Below are 23,651 nucleotides of genomic sequence, written 5' to 3'. Positions count from 1 at the left end.
TTCAACTTTTGAGACAAAGGAGTTAAACATACAGAATTCTACTTTTGAAAATAAGGAAGTTTGTTTTGCCTTTAGTTGTGATCGGGTCAGGACCTTTTCAGAGACATTACCAACAACCTGTGAAACAGGATGATCTTTGGTCCATTTGACAAGAGGAGGGTAATTTGGATCATAAGATGGATCTAATTCAGCATTTACCATCTCTTCCAGTTCAGATTGACTACCATCGTCTTCAAGTATATCAGCATTCTCCCCCTCGACAGATAAGCTTTCTGGTGTGTCTTGGGTTTCTGGAGCTACAAGGGTTTCGGGTGGTGTCGAGCTTTCAGGTGTTGATGCACCTTCGGGTGGTGAGGCACTTTCGGTTGTTGAAGTGCATTCGGGAGCAGCTTGAGAGTTGTTCTCCCCCTCAACATGTGAGCTTAGTTGTGATGACGAAGATGAATCCTCCCCCTCAACTGAAGCATTCTGCTGTGGAAGTTCGTTGGAACTGAATACTCCTTCATTCATTCGCGTTGTAGCATCTTCGACAAGTTGCTTCAGATGTTCTACCCTGTTGTCTGCTGCACTGGCTTCTGAGAGAGTGGCCTTCTCTGGTTCATCAAATAACTCGACGAACTTCTCAAAGAGGTTTGCGATTGAAGCTGTGACTTGACCTGTTTGAGGAAAGATTTCTCCAGCTGTGTCTTCATTGGCCTTAAGCTTTTTGACATAGCTATCATCAAAAGTCACATAGTAGGTTTCTTCTATTTTCCTCGAGCGCTTGTTTAATACCCTGTAGGCTTTGAAGTGAGAGAATAGCCCAGAAAAATCCCTTCATCGGCTTTGACATCAAACTTGTTGCGGTGTTCTTTAGAATTGAAGATGAAGCACCGAGAACCAAACACATGGAAAAATTTGACGTTTGGCTTCCTGTTGTTGATGATCTCATATGGAGTGAGAGTGAATCGCTTATTGAGATATGACCTGTTCTGTGTAAAACAAGCAGCAGAGATAGCATCAGCCCAAAAATATAAAGGTAAAGAAGCAAAACTTAGCATGGTTCGGGCCGCTTCACACAAAGATCGGTTTCGTCTTTCGACAATTCCGTTTTGTTGAGGTGTGTAGGGAGCTGAAAAGTTGTGACTATTCCTTTTTCTGCCAAGAATTCTTCGAATTCTTTATTTTTGAACTCCAGCCCATTGTCGCTCCTGATGTTGCGAACGACTTTCTTCAGCTGTACTTCGACCTGCTTGATGAACATCTTTAGCTTGTGAGTCGCTTCAGATTTAAGCTTCAAACAGAACACCCATGTAAAATGCGAAAAGTCATCAACAATAACAAGAATGTACTTGCTACCGCCGATGCTTTCGATAGATGATGGACCACACAAATCAATATGAAGTAACTCTAGTGGTTCAACAACTTTAGTGTTTATAATTGATGGATGACTTAGACGACTCTGCTTCCCCATTTCACATGCAACACATAAGTGTTCTCTATCGTACTTGAGCAATGGAAGACCTCGAACATGACCTCCTGTGACAAGTTTGTTTATATCTTTGAAGTTGTGATGAGAGAGCCTTCGATGCCACAACCAGCTTTCGTTAGATTGAGCTTTGGATAACAAGCAGATAGTTGGATTTCCTTTGATGGGTTTGAGGTTCAGGGGAAACATTTCACCTTTGCGCTCCGATTTGAGAATGACTCTTTTCGTTTTCTTCTCAATTATCTCCGAACCCTCATCATCGAATGAAACCTTGAGACCGGTACCTCCAACAAGCTAAGATACAATGATGAGGTTATGTTGTAATCCTTCTACGTATGCAACCTTCCTAATCATGAAATCACCGTTTGTAATCATTCCATAGCCTTTTATGGTGCCGAAGGAGTTGTTCCCGAACTTGACATTTCCACCATTTGAAAGAGACCTAAACTCCCTCAGTTCCTCCTTCCTTCCTGTCATGTGACGTGAGCAGCCACTGTTAATGTACCATTCTTCGTCAAACTGCTCGTCACTGATAACCTGCAAAAATTAAGCAGATTTAGGAACCCAAAGTTTCTTGGGTCCACGTGAGCCTTTCATAGGAACGTGAATAGTAAGAGAGATGTCAACAAGATATGTTCTTTTTATTAAAGTTGTTTCATCTTTCTTTTTAATGGTGAAAACCTTAATTTTATTAGGATTTGTTACTTTCGGTTTGGTTTCAGGTTTAGGCACTGGGGCATTGGAATGCTTTTGATCGGTTTTGACTGAGGAAACCTTCGATTTTCCTTTCAAATCTGTTGAAGATTTTGGATTTTGAGCCTTAACAGAATTGGATTTAGAATAAGGTTGAGAGGAATTAGAAGAATTAGAAGAAGAAGAACGAGAGAAGTTAGACTGAGATGACTTCTTGGCTTGAGATTCTAAGTAACCCTTTTGTTTTTGATCATCAGTGGGACTGAACCTAGATCTTTGGTCTCTTTTGCTCTCGGAACCGAACCTCTGCTTTCGGTTGATAGTGTTTTCTGAGCCGAACCTTTGCTTTCGGTTGTCAAATTTTTCAGAGCCGAACATATTCTTTTGGTTGTTTTGACCTTCATAACCGAACCTCTCCTTTCGGTTGTTATGACTTTCTTGTGACCTAACAGTGTTTTTCTCTGACTTTAAATTTTTGTCATGATAAGAGAAATGGGCATTTTGAGATCGCCAGAACTGTTTTCTTTCAGAGAGATTCTTCTTGTATCTCTGATTCCTTTGTTGTTTCTGATTTCTCACCTGCTTCGGCTGACGATGGACATTCGCTTTTTGTTTTTGCTTTCGGTCAGCAGGTTCACTTTGAACTGATGAAGTTTCGCTTGGAGGAGTGACTTCTTTTGCAGGAACTCCTTTTTCTTCAGGAACATCTTTTGTACCACTAGTACTTGGCATGTCGAAGCTATCAGGCTTGTTCAAAGGCTCTGGCACATATCTGCCTTTGGTTTTCCATGAAGTCCTTTCTGACAGACCAACTGTTTCGTCAGCATTGTCGATAGGAGCAGACCAGAAGAACTCATCACAACCATCAGCATTGTCTTCGTTTACAATAGTTGTGAGTTCGGCTGTCTGATGTTCTGTTACACCTGTGACTTTATACACCTGATTTGGAGTTGTTCTCACTTTTTGTTATACAACAGCCTTTTCTTCAAGGATCGGGGACTTTTGTTGGGACAGTCGAGCAAACTCCACAAAATTTTCTAAAATTAGATTTTTGTGGTTCTCTGGTTCGCTCTTGACAAACTCTGAACAGTCAACTGTGTCTTCAACATAAATTTCACTCATATCATCGTCCTCATTGAGCTCAGATGCATTTTCAACATCAATTTTATTTTCTGAGCTCAGGTTGGCATTCAATGAGTCAAACTTTTGTATAGTTTCGGTTCTCAGTTTAAGTTTATCATTTTCATCCAAAAGATTTTTCAGCATGTCTTTATGGTCCTTGGACTTTATGAAAGATTCGATTTTGTCTAGACCATACATATATGTCGGATTAACATCCTCAGACGAAACAACAGTTTCACAGTTATATGCTTCAGCGTCAATTTCATCCTCCTTAAACTCAAGGAAGGGCAAAATCATGCGATGAATTTTCTGCCCTATTTCACAGTCCAAATGAAGCTGAGTGATGTTAGTATAAAGACGCTTAGCAATAAAACAAAAGACATTTCTGTGTTTTAAAAGTTTTAAATTGTCTCTTTGCAAATAAATGTTTTCATCCTTGGTTTTGATTAACTCCGACTCCTTTAGCTCGATCCACATCCTTCGTTCCTCACTTTTTGAAGACACCCTGCTTATTTGGTCAGTAAGGTTAGAATTGGTGACACGGGTTTGAGTTAAACTGCTGTCTAGATGAGAGATTCTTGAATTAACAATTTTTAATTCTTTTTCATATGAACTTTGTGGGACTTTGAAAGCAATAAAAACGGATTGTACCTTCTTGATTAATTCATCAAGTTCGTTGAACTGCACGCTGAGCGGTTTTGCTGTGAAGCATAAGTCTTCTCGCTCCTTTGCGTCTTCATTCCCACCATCTGTATTGTATCCCCTCATCTGAGATACATCAGACACCATCAAGCACTTTCCACCGCTACCCTCATCTTTCGCCACATAAGCCTTTCCATGAGATGGCTTCCTGACTTCATCGTCTTCAGAATCGGTTGACCAAACCTCCACACCACCGAACTCATCATCCGCTACCGAACCCTGCACAATTAAAGCATTCATAGAGGGGTTAGCAGTAGATTTCTTTCTCTTGATCTCTTCCAGCTTTTTCAACAACACTGCTTCTTCATCTTTCTCCTCATCCTTTTCTACCATTTTCTTAAGAACACAATCTTTGGCATAGTGGTTCTTTCCTCCACAATAATAGCAGCTCACTCCCGAATCTCCTTCAGCTTTCGGTTCCTTCTTTGGTTCTTCTACTTTCGGTTCTTCCCTAACCTTTTCAGAGCTGTAACTTCCCTGCCAATTTCGGTTCTTATTGGTGGGGAACCTTTTCTTGATGAACCTTTTTGGGTTTGACACCATCATTGCATAGTCTTCAGAGGTAAGGTCATAATCCTCTAGGATGAGGTCTTCATCTTCCATCACAACTTTGCTTTTGGACAGAAGGGCCAATGAACCCAAGCCTGAAACCACATTTTTCTCTTGTAACACGATCTTTTCTTGAGATTTCAGAATGCCTACCAGTTTCGCCAAAGAGTAAGATTTGAATTGCTCAGGCGCTTTAACAGTGGACACAACCGCTCTCCACTCAGATCTGAGACCGTTTAAAAATGTAACCTTTTGTTCAATCAACTTCCTTTCAATATCATGCTTAATCATCTTACTAAGAAGATGATTGAAGCGATCGAACGTCTGAGTCACAGTTTCTTCAGGACTCTGCTTGAATTCACCAAATTCGGATAACAACAAGGTTTGAATGGAATGCTCTAGATCTTCGTCCGTAGAATACAACTCTCGCAGCCTGTCCCATATTTCTTTGGCAGTTGTGCATGAACTCACCAGCCTGAAAGTGTCAGATTGAAGAGCGAATCTGATAAGTCTCAATGCTTTAATATTGCACTGAAATTTATCTTTTTCGTCTTGAGCAATATCTTTAACGTCTTTCAAAAGATCATTATACTCCTTCTGAGTTTTGATAATTCTTGAAGTTGCTAAATGAGCGAATGGTCCGGATACGATTGCTTCCCAGATGAGATATCCATTGTCCTCAGACCCGATGACATAATCTTGAAAGTGATGTGCCCAGACCTCGTAGTCTTGGGTGTAAAGGATGGGAATCTTTGTCGTTGATCCAATGTTGTTTGAGATGTTGATGGGATTGGATTGTGATTCGTCCATGCTTGATTGAATAACCTGTTTAAAAGATCAGACTTGTAATATATTAAATTAGGGCAACACAAATAAATGTTGAGTTACGTCAATTATGGGATGACGGCTCAATAAATATCAGTAAATGCGGAATAACCCTAATCGCAACCTTTTTCACAGAAAAGAAGTGTATGAATTACACAGCCTCCTGCTCTGATACCAATTGATAAGTTAAAAAATAAACTTGAAGATCGATTAGATCTTTGTAACAGGTATTACGATGAACACAAAACAGTAAATAAGACAAGTATGGATCACAATATGTCGAATGATTGATTCAAACGATCCTCAGCAGAGCTCGACTAAGAACTTCCGTTGTAGAGGATTTAGGGTTACAAGAACAATAATAAACTTCTGAATAATTTCTGATCTATCGTTCTATCGTTTCAGTCGTTCTAATCGCTCGTTAACCTAAGATGCATGCAAGCACCTATATTTATAATAAACCCTATCAAGCTCACGGTTGGACAGGCCCAAACCGGAGTTACAAAACTGGACTAACTAGCGAGCCCTATAGACACAATACATAACAAAACACGACCCAACAGGCTTTATAAGACCAAGTTTCTCACCTTGGGGAGCACCGGTCTTGTTCGTTAAGAAGAAAGACGGATCATTCCGTATGTGTATCGACTATAGAGAACTCAACAAACTGACGGTCAAGAATCGTTACCCTCTGCCTCGCATAGACGATCTATTTGACCAACTGCAAGGGGCAAAATATTTTTCCAAAATTGATCTGAGATCCGGATATCACCAGTTACGAGTACTAGATGAGGATGTGCCGAAGACAGCCTTCCGAACTCGTTACGGACATTACGAGTTCGTGGTGATGCCATTCGGATTGACCAATGCGCCTACAGTCTTCATGGATCTGATGAATAGAGTATGCCGACCTTACTTGGATCAGTTCGTCATCGTTTTCATTGACGACATCCTGATCTACTCCCGAAGTAAAGAGGAGCATGGCGATCACCTACGACAAGTTCTAGGGACATTACGAAAGGAGAAACTTTATGCGAAGTTCTCGAAATGTGAATTTTGGATCCGAAGAGTCGAATTCTTAGGACACGTGGTAAGAGAAGAGGGAATCCACGTGGACCCATCCAAAATTAAAGCCATTGAGAACTGGTCAGCATCGAAGACGCCTACAGAAATTCGTCAATTTCTAGGCCTCGCTGGCTACTACCGCAGATTCATTCAGAACTTCTCCCGAATAGCGAAACCCCTTACGACCCTGACCCAGAAAGATGTGGCCTTTGACTGGGAAGAGAAACAAGAGAGAGCATTTCAAACACTCAAACGAGCCTTGTGCACCGCGCCAATACTATCCCTCCCCGAAGGGGTAGAAGACTTCGTAGTCTATTGCGATGCATCGAATCAAGGACTCGGGTGTGTTCTGATGCAGCGAGGTAAGGTCATCGCCTATGCCTCGAGACAGTTAAAGATACACGAGGTTAACTACACGACACACGATCTTGAACTAGGAGCAGTGGTGTTTGCTCTGAAGATCTGGAGACATTACTTGTACGGAACGAAAAGCACTATCTTTATCGACCACAAGAGTTTACAACACATTTTCGATCAGAAGGAGCTCAACATGAGACAACGACGGTGGGTCGAGCTACTCAGTGACTACGAATGCGATATTCGTTATCATCCGGGTAAAGCCAACGTAGTAGCAGACGCCCTAAGTCGGAAGGAATACTCTGGTCGCAAAGTCAAGTCATTATCAATAACCATCCATTCACACTTGTCTAAGCAAATTCAGGCGGCTCAACTTGAAGCCATGAAACCTGAAAATGTGATGAGTGAATCCCTTAGAGGAATGGACAAGAATTTAGAAACCAAGGGTGACGGAGCCTTATATTTCATGAACCGGATCTGGACACCGAAACACGGTGGTTTCCGAGACTTGGTCATGAACGAGGCGCACAACACTCGGTATTCCGTCCACCCAGGTTCAGATAAGATGTATCTGGATCTTAAAAAGCTATATTGGTGGCCTAATATGAAATCAAAGATTGCTACCTTCGTAAGTAAATGCCTTACTTGCGCAAAGGTGAAGGTCGAGTACCAGAAGCCCTCTGGTTTATTGCAACAACCAGAGATTCCAGAATGGAAGTGGGAGCGGATCACTATGGATTTCATAACCAAGTTGCCCAAGACAACGGGTGGACTTAATACCATATGGGTCATCGTCGATAGATTGACCAAGTCTGCACACTTCCTGCCTATCAAAGAAACTGACAAGATGGAGAAACTTACGAGAACATACATTAGAGAAGTCGTACGGCTACATGGTGTACCTATGTCCATTATCTACGATAGAGATAGTAGGTTCACCTCAAGATTCTGGCAATCACTACAACATTCCTTAGGAACAAGGCTGGACATGAGCACAGCCTAACATCCACAGACCGACGGACAGAGTGAGAGGACCATCCAAACACTGGAAGATATGTTGCGAGCCTGCGTGATTGACTTTGGGAAGGCATGGGATACTCATTTACCCCTTGTCGAGTTTTCCTATAATAACAGTTATCACACGAGCATCAAGGCTGCTCCATTTGAAGTTCTCTACGGCCGAAAGTGCAGATCCCCTCTGTGTTGGGCTGAGGTGGGTGATACCCAATTAGCCAGGGGACAAGCTTCCGACAGTACTCTCACCGGTCCGGAAATCATTCGGGAAACGATAGAGAAAATCGTTCAAATCCGTGAACAATTAAAAGCCTCTAGAGACCGACAGAAGAGCTACGCTGATAAACGAAGAAAACCTTTGGAATTTCAGGTGGGAGACAGAGTCCTTCTCAAAGTCTCACCCTGGAAGGGCTTGATACGCTTCGGCAAGCGTGGGAAGCTTAATCCGAGGTACATAGGGCCTTTCGAGATTCTTGCAAGAGTCGGCCCCGTAGCTTACAAACTCGACCTACCCGATGCACTTCGTAACGTACATTCTACATTCCACGTATCTAACTTGAAAAAGTGTCTGTCCGACGAGACTCTTGTAATCCCACTCGACGAGATCGAGATCAACGAGAGCCTCAACTTCGTGGAAGAACCTGTAGAGATCATGGACCGTGAGGTCAAGCAGACAAAGCAAAGCCGTATCCCTATCGTGAAGGTTCGCTGGAACGCCAAGCGAGGACCAGAATTCACTTGGGAACGCAAGGATCAGATGAAACTGAAATACCCTCATCTTTTCGCTTAATTGTTTATAACTTCTTGTTGCTTAAATTCTAATTTCGGGACGAAATTCCTTCTAACGGGGGGATGATGTGACAACCTGAAATTTCCATTCTGTACGAACATTAACTATTCAATAGAAGCTAGTCCAGTTTCAATGAACTTCAGACTTTTCCGAATAAGTTGTGTACATTAGGGTTTACATTTAAGGAGATATCAGGAGGGTGGATGCTCATGGGTTTGTGAAACTTGAGCATTTCAACACTTCATCATGTTAAAGTCCAATTCCAGAATAAAATAATTTCTGCCAAATTATTTCAGGACTATAAATAGAATTCTGAACTAAATTATTCATTATTCACTTTTCCAACTAGAGAAAAGCCATATTCTCTCTCACGGATCTTCGGGTTTTCATCCCAAATCGTGAGTCTGCTTTCCTAGATGTGTTTTAATACTTGTTAGATGCTTAATAACATTGTTTACATGTCTAAAATGAGAGATCCGGGAGTTTACCGCCCAAGAACGTTCTTGGGGAGTAAACTCCAAAACGAAGCCTAAAAGCTACCTAGTCCCATTTCCTTGTTAGGTAACTAGTTAAGGACATTATGTATGATCTTTTAAGGCTAGAAATCAATCAAAATCATATAGTTTTAGGAGTTTACGGCCCAAGAGTTTCTTGGACCGTAAACCCCTTTTTCAAGGGCTTTAAGTGCCATAAACACCCCCTAAGGCTTTAGACATTTATCCTCTATTACTTGTAGCTTGAATGAGGAGGAAAACACATCAAGAACACCCCTAAAAGGGATTTTACGGCCAAGAAATACTCTTGGGCAGTAAACTCCAAGTAAAGGCACCAAAGTGTGCCTAAAGACCCTTATAGCCTTAACCAAAAGTCTAGAACTTATCCTTTGTGTGCAAGAGGCCTAAAAGAATTAAAACACCCACCCCATAGGAGTTTACGACCGTAAACTCTAGGGGATATGGTCTTTAGGCCGTAAACTCCTCAAAGGAACATTTTAAGGCCCTAAAATACCTAAAGGATTAAACCACCAATGCTAGGCTTATTCTAGAAATCACTTGACACTTTAAAACACCCAAAACCACCAAGTCAAGAGTTCACGGCCGTAAACCCTTGATTTTACGGCCGTAAACTCCAAAGGTGGGGTTTGTTGGGTGGTAAGCTCATATACAAGGTCATTTGGTACATAAACCCCTTTAGCCTTGTCCCGTAGCAACTTAGATGCAACCATTAGGACCTATAACACTTATACAAAGTGTTTACATGTTCCTAAGTGTCCCAACTTATTTCATTAAGTTATTATTTGGCTAATTAGTTATATATATTCTTATTATATGATAACTAGGCTCGTGCGTGTGAACAAGTCTCCGTTTGCCACCTAGCACGGTATCCGACACTACAATCCAAACCACTCACCACAAGTGAGTTCATACCCCTTTAATTAACCTTTGAAATGATTTTAAATGTTTTAAATACTTTATGGGGGGGAATACAAGTTCAATGCTTATAGTTATTGAAATCAAGCACATGTGATTGCATTAATCACATGTGATTAATAACTAGAAAACCAATGATTTTATCACTGTTCAAACTGTTTATCAAACTGCTTTACTTTGAAATGTTTTACAAACTCTTTTACTTACCAAATACTTTTATTTAAACTTTGTTATACTTCTTATAAATTGCATGCCCATATATGTATAGATATATAAGCAATGTTTAAAGGGCTTAGGAAGGCCATCCGCCCTATTTCCTTTTTCTCGATTTGGATGTGGTCTGGTGGGATTTCGGGTGACCATCCGAAGGTCGTTTCAATATTAGTTATATATCAATTATACATATATAGACATAAAAGTACTTCCATATTCATGCGTACTATACACATTGCTAGTAAGTTACCATCGGGGTAACACAGGATCATACTACTACAACTGTTAGATCAATGAGTCAGTTCATTCATGAGTCTATACATTACATTACTACGAGAACATATACAACTATACTAGAAGGAGAACATATACAACTATACTAGAAAGAGAACATATACAACTATACTAGGAGGAGAACATATACAACTATACTAGAACGAGAAACATTACATATACAAGAACACATTAACAAATTGTGATCCAATGGATCGGAGCATGCCTTAAATGTCATGGCCCGAGTTATAGCCATAATTCTCTTGGAGGGAGAGCGTGAGTTTGCGTATAGATCTATACTGGATTGACTATCCTACAACTTGCTGCTAGCTATAGCCGGACCTGCAGGTCTGCGGGTGCCAAACGTCATTTCGTTATTACGACCATTCGTATGCCGTTGTTACCAGTCGATAGCATGGTGCAATTATCACATTATACCTTAATATAAATCCGGTTTAAGGTAGTTAGTACATCAGTAGTTCCTATTATACAAAACTACAATACTACAATGATTTACCCTTTACATATTTTTAGTGATAACCTCACTTAAACATTAATGTACAAACTACATTTGTTAAATGATAGTTACACTTGGGAAATTACACACTTTTACATCAAACAAGCATACAGAACAGTTAAGCCTTGGTAGAAGGTTACATTAATAGAAAATATAGGATTTTCTGAGAGATTTCAAACTTTTACAAACACTTACATACATTTTACAACTTATACTTGAGACAGGTTCAAATGTTTTGACGACAAACATCAACACTAAAATACTTATGAACTCACCAGCTTAATGCTGATAAACTCTTTCTAAATAACTTGTATTCTCAGGTCATCAGTAGACAGGTACCGATGCCAGCTTTTGAGAAGATGGAGCGCATTCAAGACTCATCATTTTATTTTGATTTACATTATATTTTTGGTGTCTAAAACTGTACAGAACACACTTGTATTAAAATTATATATTTAATGCAATGGATGATGTTGTTTGCTTATTTACATTTACAGTGTTGTGATACTGTACATGACGTCCTCCGCCCCAGAATGTTTCCGCCATTCTTGGTTTTGGGGTGTGACAGTTTCACGGCCCCACCTTCTAATATTTCGGAGGAAAATGCATGCTAAATATTATATATACGTTATTATATTAACATAAACGTAGATAGCTATAATAACAGGAATATAGTTATTTCGCATCTGAAAGTATATAACTATCGTAAAGTTGTTAGCACGTTATTGTTATAGTAGTATACTAATGTAGATCTTGAGATATATTTAGGATTCTATATATATGTTGTGTGCGATATAGTTCTGAAGTTATATTCGGAAGTTCTATATGTTAAGTTATAAAGTATGTTGCTATTATTAGTTTTATGTCAAGATAAAACTAGATATGTTATATATTATTAGTTTTATGTCAAGATAAAACTGGATATGTTATATGTTGTTATTGTTAGTTTCATGTCAAGATAAAACTGGATATGTTATATGTTGTTATTGTTAGTTTCATGTCAAGATAAAACTTGGTATTGTTATTGATAGTTTTATGTCAAGATAAAACTAAAAACGTTATATGTTGTTATTATTGGTTTTAGGTCAAGATAAAACCTGGTTTTTACTTCAAGATATAGCTGTTATACTGCCTAAATATTATGAAGTTAGGATAAATGTTTAAAAGCATAGTCTAGTAACTTAAGGTTTTAGACATAAAGATACTTTTGTTGTTAGAGCTATAGGAAGCCGTCAAAGTCTACATGAGTAATTGTATTCATCAACTAATATTGGGGATCTTAGCGGAAATCCTCTGAACTGTAACCGTTAATCCCGTGTGAGCGAGGAAGTCGTGTATAATTAGTATACGGGCTGACCACCCCACTTGTGACTGTTAGCTAGAGTCAATCAAAAACAAGTGATGAACTATCCTTTTAATTGTTATTGTTCCGGCGTCGATGAAGCGTACAATGTTGTTTCTCATGTTAAATCATGAGTGTATTTGTTCTCATGGTAAATCATGAGTGTATTGTTTTATCAGAGGTATTATGTCATAGCAGCGGTTACAGGCTCATGGTAGCAAATTGTTAGAAACATTATACCTTGTTGTATACAAGTATAAATGTTAAGTATAAGTTTTCCCCTACTTATACCTTAAGATTAAGAAATGTTTAGGTATAACACTTAATTGATAAGTATACAATTATACCTAATGTTTGAGAGTCAAAATGATACTTTCAAAACTATACTTTTGAATGTGTAAAAATGTATTATTTTATGGAGTTAAAACCTGTGGACTCACCAACTTTATGTTGACATATTTTAAAATGCATGTGTTTTCAGGAACTTGAAAAGCGGGTATGTATTCGAACAGGAGAAGTTTTACTAGTATCTTTCTGTTCTGTAAGAAGTATGTCATAGTCAGATATTATGCAATAAATACTAGGAAAAACAATAATGTAACTTTCAATCATCAATAAAGGTATGCATTTTCTTTAAGTATTGTTCAATGTATGTTATATAACTGTGATACGAAAAATGACGTTACACTACCCGGTGTTTCCGCCGACGGCCGGGGTGTGACAGATTGGTATCAGAGCTATTAACTATAGTGAATTAGTACTTTCTTAGGAAAGCATGTCTATAGTTTAGGGCTTACTCTATTAGGTTTAGGTATATCCCTTAGCCTATAAATAAAAAGTATTATTAATTATTCTACTGAAGGACTACTTACAGGAGCGGTGACAAGGATAGATATGTTGATTTGGGTTGCTGGATTTCAGAACGGCTATATGCTAAAATGATCCTGCCCTTTCGACAGTCCTGACTGGCCGGAGCCTTATCTGATAGAACTGAAGTATCAAATAATAGTAAAAGCGTGAACACAATAAATAAGAATATAAAGTCATATATAAAGACTCAGACCCACGATGAGAATACACCTTATTAATACCCGGAATGTTTTTGATCTCAAGGATTTAGATGAAATATTCCAACTAAATTTTATATGTGCATAGATCCTATCACAACTAGGTGTAGGTGCGCAACTACATTTTATTATGATCAGATCATATAAACTGTTTAATTTGGGAGTAATATTTGATAGACTAAACACTTGGTGATCCAAAATGTATAGGAATTCGACATGGCACAATCACGAGAATGGATAATCATCGAGGATACGGATGAAGAAGAAGTCTCATTACCTATGTTGGTTGGTGATCCTTACTACCCTATAAATCCAACTACCTTTCATCCAATACCTTCTGATGATGGAGCACCTTTACCTTCTAACGAATGGGAAGAGAGTGAACCAATGGAAGAAAGCGAGCCAATGGAGGAGACAAAATCGATGGCGTCATTTTACCACCAATGAACACTCTTTACCGTCGAGTTCCAGGAGGAGCAAAGATGAATCGCACGGATCATAAATCCATACCGATATGGTAAAAGATTAAGAAAAGTCTGAAGGCGACATCTTCAGGAACCCGTAGAGTTCAAGATGAACCTGCACGGATAACACAAACTGTTGATAGGTGGGTGGCAGAAGAAAGAGTTGCTAGGATGTATGAGACCGGTCAGTCATCTCGACCACCTCCCCCAAAATCATCTGAAGTTAACACCTTAGCTCAATTGTTTGAGAAAAGTGCGAAAATTGAAGATAAGATGGAAATTGCCGAAGGAAGGGCTACTCATCTCTCCGGAAGAGTGCGAAGGCTAGAAGGACAGATAACACGAGATCAAGAATCAGTGATGGATGTCCACCATCGTATAAATTTTGCTTACAACGATATGATTACTCACGATACAAGGATTGCAGAGTTAGAACTCTACAATCAAATCTCAAGAAATGAGGAGCGCACAGGAGGTCTTGAGCAGAGAACTCAAGCACTTGAGGAGCAAGTGGTTCAGGTTACTGACGTGCTGGGTCATCACCTAAGTTACTGGTAGATAAACTAGAACAAGTGGTTGTGTAAATAGAGAAAATCAGACTAGCTGAGGTAAGAAGAGTAAAGTTTATAGCAAGGATGTAGAATACCTTGCAAATTTGCCAATGTTTATATAAACTTCTCTCTTATAAGCCTAAATAAACTGATGTAACCGTTGGTTATAATATAAAATATATTACAATAATCGTTGTGTTATGCTCTATGAATAATAATTGAAATATTAATACTCGTGTAGTAAATGACTAATATTTCATAAAACTTATAAATTCTTATAATAGGAAATTAAACAAAATGCCTAGAAGAAGTAGTGCTCGGCTAAACCTTAACCAACAATCAGCACCACAACAACCACCAGCAGAACCAAACCCCCCAATAAGTACAACAGAACTTGAAGAAATCATAGCTCAAAGAATTGTTGCTGCTCTATCTAATGTCACAAGAGATGGAGTTAGAAATGAAGGCCATATAGGGACCACTAGAACATGTACCTACAAAGATTTTATGAATTGTAGGCCAAAAATCTTTCATGGAAATGAAGGGGTAGTGAATTTGACAATGTGGATAGAAAAGACAGAATCCGTCTTTCAAATAAGCTTTTGTCCAGATGATTGTAAGGTACGATTTGCAGCATGTACTTTCGCTGATGCAACACTTACATGGTAGAATATCCATATGAATACAATGGGAATTGACACTGAAAATTCTATGAAATGGGAGGAGCTAAAAATGATGCCAATAGAGGAGTATTGTCCTAGGGAGGAGATACATAAACTAGAACAAGAACTGTGGACCCTAACCATGAAGGGTTCAGAGATAAAAGCTTATACCGCTAGATTTAATGATCTTGCTATAATGTGTCCAACACTTGTGACCCCTGAATATAAAAAGATTGAGCGATATATCTGGGGTTTAGCATCGCAAATCAAAGGCATGGTGATCGCATCAAAGCCTACGACTTATGACAGCACCAAAAGGATAGCTCATCAGCTAACCCTCACAGAGATCCAAGGAACAGAAGTCGTCTCAAAGACTGAGTCTCCCAAATCTAGAACAAACAAGCGCAAGTTTAATAAGAAGAATCCCAAACAATCATCTGAGAAAAGACAAGAAGTGGCAACCAACTACGTAGCCACAATAGCAGTACCTACTCAACCAAAGTCTGCATGGTGCAACCACTGCAACCGTCATCACCCAGGTGACTGTTTTGTTTGCACGAAATGCAAAAAGAAGGGGCATACTGCTAGTTACTGCAGGAGCACAACACCTGCAACGGTCAATCAGCAAACAAATACTGGAACAGGTCATGGTGAAGAAAGAAAGTGTTATGAGTGTGGAGAGGTTGGACACATCAAGAAAGAATGTTCAAAGTTAAGGAGTCAAGGAGGCATAGGGCGTGGCAGGGCATTTGTGATCGGAAGCAGAGAGGCTATCCAGGACCCTTCGGTTGTATCTGGTACGTTTCTCATAGATAATTTATACGCTAGCATACTCTTCGACTCTGGAGCAGATCGAAGTTTTATAACTCCGACATTTAGAAAATTGTTAAGTCATAAGTCTAGCATATTAAAAGAAATCTATGAAGTAGAAATCGCTAACGGTCAAATTGAGAAAACACATGAAATCCTAGAAAACTGTCTGTTAACTCTTAATAACTACCTTTTTCAAGTCAACCTCATGCCAATGCCTATCGGTAGTTTTGATGTCATAATTGGCATGGATTGGTTATCTTCACACCACGCCGAAATTCTATGTCATGAGAAAGCCATACGACTACCCTTACCAAACGGCGAAGCCCTGATTATCTATGGTGATAAGTCTGGAAAAAACCTCAAAGTCATCTCTTGTACCAAGACACATAAATATCTACATAAGAAATGTAGTGCATTCTTAGCCCACATTGTAGATAAGAGAAGAAAGATAAAAGAAAACAAGGACATACCTTAAGTATGTGATTTCCCTGATGTATTTCCGGAAGATCTACCTGGAATACCTCCCGTCCGACAAGTCGAGTTTCGAATCGACTTAATTCAAGGAGCAGCACCAGTAGCGAAATCTCCTTATCGGTTGGCTCCATCTAAAATGCAAGAATTGTCTAGCCAACTACAAGAACTTCTTGACAAAGGCTTTATTTGACCAAGTTTTTCACCTTGGGAGCACCAATCTTGTTTGTCAAGAAGAAGGACGGATCCTTTCAAATGTGTATTGATTATCGGGAGCTGAACAAGCTAACGATCAAGAATCGTTATCTGCTTCCAAGAATTGATGACTTATTCGATCAACTGCAAGGATCTAGCTACTACTCAAAGATAGATCTTAGACCAGGATACCATCAACCCAGAGTACAAGAAGACGGCATTCCAAAAACAACATTTAGAACTCGTTACGGTCATTATGAGTTCTTAGTTATGTCTTTTGGATTGACCAACGCCCCAGCAGTGTTTATGGATCTCATGAATCGTGTTTGTAAACCATACTTGGATAAATTTGTGATCATATTTATCGATGATATATTGATATATTCACGAACCAAGGAAAAACATGGTCAACACCTGCAAATAATCTTAGAACTACTATGAAAAGAAAAGTTGTACGCTAAATTCTCCAAATGTGAGTTTTGGATTAGAGAAGTACAATTTTTAGGTCATGTAGTTAGCAACGAAGAAATTCATGTTGACCCATCCAAAGTTGAAGTAATCAGGAATTAGGAAGCACCAAAGACGCCAACAGAGGTGCGTCAATTCCTAAGACTGGATGGCTATTACCGTAGATTCATAGAGAATTTCTCCAAAATAGCCAAGCCGCTTACAACACTAACCCAGAAGGATACGAAGTTCAACTGGGAAGACAAACAAGAAGCTGATTTTCAAAAACTAAAGCAAATGTTGTGTAGTGCACCAATCCTATCCCTTCCAGAGGGGACATAAGATTTCGTTGTATACTACGACACATCAAATCAAGGATTGGGATGTGTGTTGATGCAAAGAGGAAAAGTTATCGCCTATGCATCACGATAACTTAAGGTACATGAGAATAATTACACTACCCATGATATTGAATTGGGAGCTGTAGCTTTTGCACTAAAAATCTGGAGACATTACCTATACGGTACTAAGTGTACTATTTTTACCGACCACAAGAGTCTCCAGCACATCTTCGACCAAAAAGATCTTAATATGAGACAACAAAGATGGGTCGAATTATTGAATGATTACGAATGTGAGATTCGTTATCATCCTGGAAAGGAAAACATGGTAGCAGATGCCTTGAGCCGGAAAGAATATATTAAACCTTGTCGGGTACGAGCATTAACTATAACTATCCATTCTAACTTTACCGCACAAATTAGAGAAGCTGAACTTGAGGCTCTAAAAGAAGAAAACATCAAGAACGAAGCTTTGTGAGGAATGGAAAAGCAAATTATACAAAAAGATGACGGAATGCGACACTTTATGAACCGAATTTGGACGCCTAAGTTCGGTGGAATCAGGGACTTGGTCTTAGAAGAAGCCCACAAGTCCAGATATTCCGTGCATCCAGGCTCTGACAAAATGTACTTGGATTTAAAAGTACAGTATTGGTGGCCAAACATGAAGGCAGAAATTGCTACTTATGTGAGCAAATGTTTGACGTGTTCTAGAGTGAAGGCAGAACATCAAAAGCCTTCAGGTTTACTTCAACAACCGGAAATACCAGAATGGAAATGGGAGCAGATTTCAATGGACTTCATCACTAAGTTACCTAAAACTCCTAGTGGGTTCGACACTATTTGGGTAATAGTCGATAGATTGACTAAGTCCGCCCATTTCTTACCAATTAAGGAGAACGACAAGATGGAGAAGCTGACTAGAGTTTATCTTAAGGAAATTGTTAGATTGCATGGAGTTCCAAGTTCTATTATTTCTGACCGAGATAGTAGCTTCACTTCACGATTTTGGCAATCTCTACAAAAATCCTTAGGAACACGTCTAGACATGAGTACAGCTTACCATCCACAGACTGATGGTTAGAGTAAGAGAACCATTCAGACTTTAGAAGATATGCTCCGAGCCTGTGTAATAGACTTTGGAAATGCGTGGGATACTCATTTACCGTTAATAGAGTTTTCCTACAACAATAGTCATCAAACCAGCATCAAGGCTGCACCGTTTGAGGCTCTTTATGGACGAAAATGTCGTTCCCCAGTATGTTGGGCAGAAGTTGGAGATACGCAGATGGCCAGAGAACATACATGCGATACCTTACGTACTGGACCAGAAATAATCCATGAGACAACTGAAAAGATTGTGCAAATTAAGGATCGATTAAAAGCTGCACGTGATCGTCAAAAGAGCTATGCTGACGTAAGAAGTAAGCCTTTAGAATTCTAAGTTGGAGATAAAGTAATGTTGAAGGTCTCTCATTGGAAAAGTGTAATTCGATTCGGTAAGCGAGGCAAACTAAACCCACGGTATATAGGACCTTTTGAAATTCTAGCTAGAATTGGTTCTGTCGCATACCAACTCAAGTTGCCTCAAGAGCTAAGTAATGTACACGGTGTTTTTCATGTATCAAATCTCAAAATATGTCTATCCGATGACACTCTTGTGGTACCTCTCAATGAGATACAAGTCAATACCAAACTCAACTTTGTAGAAGAACCTGTCGAGATCATGGATCGAGAAGTCAAACGATTAAAGCAAAGTCGTATTCCCATAGTGAAAATGCGATGGACTCTTTGCGAGGACCTGAATTTACTTGGGAACATGAAGATCAGATGAAAGAAAAATACCCCCAACTGTTTGAAAAAACCCTATCCACAAGATAAATTTTGGGACAAAATTGTTCTAACGGGGGGAGAATGTAACACTAGTCAAAATAGGTCAATAGACAATCACATGTGATTATGCCAATCATGTAATGTGATTATGTTAACCTAGTAATATGGTAAGAATGTTATGTATTTCATGATAAATTCTAATACAAATATGAACTTTCTTTATGATACAACTCAAAGTATACGTCCATACGATTCCAAAAATATAGAGAACGTCTGGATCTGACTTCGCATGAAGAAGTTATGATAACCGAACACTATAAATCTCTATAATAAGAGAAATTTAAAATAGACTTAGAATTAGCTATTTAAGTCTAAAAGAGAGTTGTAGTACTCGTAAATACCTACACGTGCATATAAAGAACGTCAAAAACGGAGTTCTATGCAAAAGTTATGGCCTTCCGAAGATTTAGTTTTTAAAAGCCCTAAACTAGCTAATTCACGACGTGAGTTTTATGACACTCACGATGTGAGGAGTCATTCTGTCATAATTCGGAATCTAGAAGCTGCGAGAGGATAGGATCCAAAATTCACGACGTGAGTTTTATGACACTCACGACGTGAGGAGTCATTTATCCATATCTCGGAATCTAGAAGGTGTGACGAGGCTGCGAGGGGATAGAATCCAAACTCACGACGTGGACATCAAATTCACGACGTGAAACTGGAATTGTGACACCTTCCGAAGCTAGGAACGCAAATGGCAAGTCTACGAGGATAAGATCCTAAATCACGACGTGGGGGTCCAAAAACCCACGACGTGGGGGTCTAAAATCCCTACTATAAATAGCAGGTCCGACTTTAGCCATTCGTACACCAAAACTTCTTCCCTTTCTCTCCTTTGCTGAGGCCATCTTGCATCCCGAGCCCCGACGATCTCGCACGCTAACCGTTTTGCTTAGATAACATAAAATCACACTACTAGGGTGAGTTTCACGGCCCCACTTTCTAATATTTCGGGGGAAAACGCATGCTAAATATTATATATACGTTATTATATTAATATCAACGTAGATAGCTATAATAACAGGAATATAGTTATTTCGTATCTGAAAGTATACAACTATTGTAAGTTGTTAGCACGTTATTTTTGTTATAGTAGTATACTAATATAGATCTTGAGTTATACTTAGGATTCTATATATATGTTGTGTGCGATATAGTTCTGAAGTTATATTCGGAAGTTCTATATGTTAAGTTATAAAGTATGTTGCTATTATTAGTTTTATGTCAAGATAAAACTAGATATGTTATATATTATTAGTTTTATGTCAAGATAAAACTGGATATGTTATATGTTGTTATTGTTAGTTTCATGTCAGAGATAAAACTGGATATGTTATATGTTGTTATTGTTAGTTTCATGTCAAGATAAAACTTGGTATTGTTATTGATAGTTTTATGTCAAGATAAAACTAAAAACGTTATATGTTGTTATTATTGGTTTTAGGTCAAGATAAAACCTGGTTTTTACTTCAAGATATAGCTGTTATACTGCCTAAATATTATGAAGTTAGGATAAATGTTTAAAAGCATAGTCTAGTAACTTAAGGTTTTAGACATAAAGATACTTTTGTTGTTAGAGCTATAGGAAGCCGTCAAAGTCTACATGAGTAATTGTATTCATCAACTAATATTGGGGATCTTAGCGGAAATCCTCTGAACTGTAACCGTTAATCCCGTGTGAGCGAGGAAGTCGTGTATAATTAGTATACGGGCTGACCACCCCACTTGTGACTGTTAGCTAGAGTCAATCAAAAACAAGTGATGAACTATCCTTTTAATTGTTATTGTTCCGGCGTCGATGAAGCGTACAATGTTGTTTCTCATGTTAAATCATGAGTGTATTTGTTCTCATGGTAAATCATGAGTGTATTGTTTTATCAGAGGTATTATGTCATAGCAGCGGTTACAGGCTCATGGTAGCAAATTGTTAGAAACATTATACCTTGTTGTATACAAGTATAAATGTTAAGTATAAGTTTTCCCCTACTTATACCTTAAGATTAAGAAATGTTTAGGTATAACACTTAATTGATAAGTATACAATTATACCTAATGTTGGAGAGTCAAAATGATACTTTCAAAACTATACTTTTGAATGTGTAAAAATGTATTATTTTATGGAGTCAAAACCTGTGGACTCACCAACTTTATGTTGACGTATTTTAAAATGCATGTGTTTTCAGGAACTTGAAAAGCGGGTATGTATTCGAACAGGAGAAGTTTTACTAGTATCTTTCTGTTCTTTAAGAAGTTTGTCATAGTTGGATATTATGTAATAAATACTAGGAAAAACAATAATGTAACTTTCAATCATCAATAAAGGTATGTATTTTCTTTAAGTATTGTTCAATGTATGTTATATAACTGTGATACGAAAAATGACGTTACACTACTCGGTGTTTCAACCAACGGCCGGGGTGTGACATATCACCTTGGAAATCACATATAGAGCTTATTCACAGCTCCTAAACACTTTAATAATATTAATAACAAGCCTTCTAAGGGTAATCTTTCGTTTCTAGGTCAATTTCATAAATCACCATTAAAGCCCTATTAGCTTAAAAATGGAGAAGATGATTACCTTAGGGGTTTTTGATGTTTAATCCTTGCCTCTAACACCTTTGAGCGCCACTTGATCCTTATCCTTCCTACAAATCGCTGGAGCTCCATTATATAAGAAATATGGAGTGTTTTGGCGAAATTAAAACTTAATCAAGGGTATAATCTATTCCGAAACGACATCGTGGTGAGGGGTTCACCATTTCGTGGTGTCCTAAATGACCCCGTAGTCTTCTCTTCTCCTCATCGTGGCGACCATTCTTCCATAGCAACCTACTTTGCCCACCATGTTGTGGTGCCCATACATCACGTCGTGGTGCAATGTACGTTGCCTACAACTTACGACGAATGAATTCGTCTAAATCACTATTTATCCTCACCACATTGTGGTGAGGATTTTGTAACGCCGTGGTGATTGTAGATCAACATACTTCATTGCTGATTCCGTTCCAACTTTGGAGACAACTTTCATCCCAACTTCTAATCTTCATAACTCATTCGCTCTATACACATTTTCTATCATCTTTATATCCACGTAAAGGTGAGAACATACTCTACTAATCTGTTAAGTCATTTCTCATTGACTTAACACAAGTCTTAATCTATTAAGTCGCAAAGTTGACCTAAAAACGTAACATTTTCAATTTTACCCTTTTAGCCAAAATGCATATTCTCCTGCATTTATTCTCTTGAACTTACTTGTCTAATTTCATCTTAGTGACTTAAACTTATATTGACCATTTTCATAAAGTCACAACTTCATAAACAGGGGCGGAACACGAGGCATTAGAGTAGGAGAGGCCGAAGGATATATAACGAAATAAATTAATTTGTATGATAAATTAAAATAAAAATAAAATTTATTAATGATAAGATAATTAAACTGTAGGTTTTTGATGAATACGAGAAAAAACATATTTTATAAATGTTTTTTTTGAAAGTCTTTATATTATGATTTTTTTATTCTAACAACACCTTTTAATTTGCTTATGTTTTTGTTTATCTCCAAACAATTTAATAATCAAAAAAATGAGTACATCAAAATTAAAAAGCATGAATTAATTTATTAAATCACATATCATAATCCTAATGAACATGGATGATTACAACCTAAACATAAACAAACTTAATAATCTCATAGTTTATTTATTTCCAAACAAATTTATAATCTAGTTTATAACAGCTAACAAGTAAATAAATAAATATATTAATTGAATATATATATATATATATATATATATATATATATATATATATATATATTTATATATATTTGGGGAAGGTACTAGGCAAATAATCTTAAGTCTTAAGTCTTTCTTATGTTCCCAAAGCTTTTTGCCTTCATGAGAGCACATAGAAAGAGAAAAATGGTAGCTTTAAAACAGAAACAATGAATATCAATTTCATATAAAAAACACACCTTAAAAGATAGAAATAGAGATATGGCAAGAGTGAGTGAGTATGCAAGCATTAGTCAACAGGAGGACATACATCGATCCAAAAGGCCGACTGGCGAGACGCCAGTGACTTCGACTTCGACTGGTGATGGGAGGGACAATTTCCGTCAAACCATATTGCCGCCGTCGAACGAGTGACAACACGAATCCTAGGCGGTAACTAGAGACGGAGTCCGTCTGTTAGGTATTCTGAATTTACAAATGTTTGAGATTTGGTTTTTAATTTTTTCTGGATTTTATAGAAATTTTGGTAGATTCCAAAATTAGTTAGGATTTTTGTTTTTATATAAGAATTCAATGTTACAGAAATTCCGATAATACCTCAATCGTTGTTATGATTTGCTAAAACTTTGCTTTTATAGTTCGGA

This window comes from Lactuca serriola, chromosome 4 (assembly GCF_051521515.1).
Source record: "Lactuca serriola cultivar US96UC23 chromosome 4, Lser_US96UC23_V15, whole genome shotgun sequence".
Classification (NCBI taxonomy): Eukaryota; Viridiplantae; Streptophyta; class Magnoliopsida; order Asterales; family Asteraceae; genus Lactuca; species Lactuca serriola.
The sequence above is the reverse complement of the archived record's forward strand: the minus strand, read 5'-3'. Positions refer to the sequence as shown.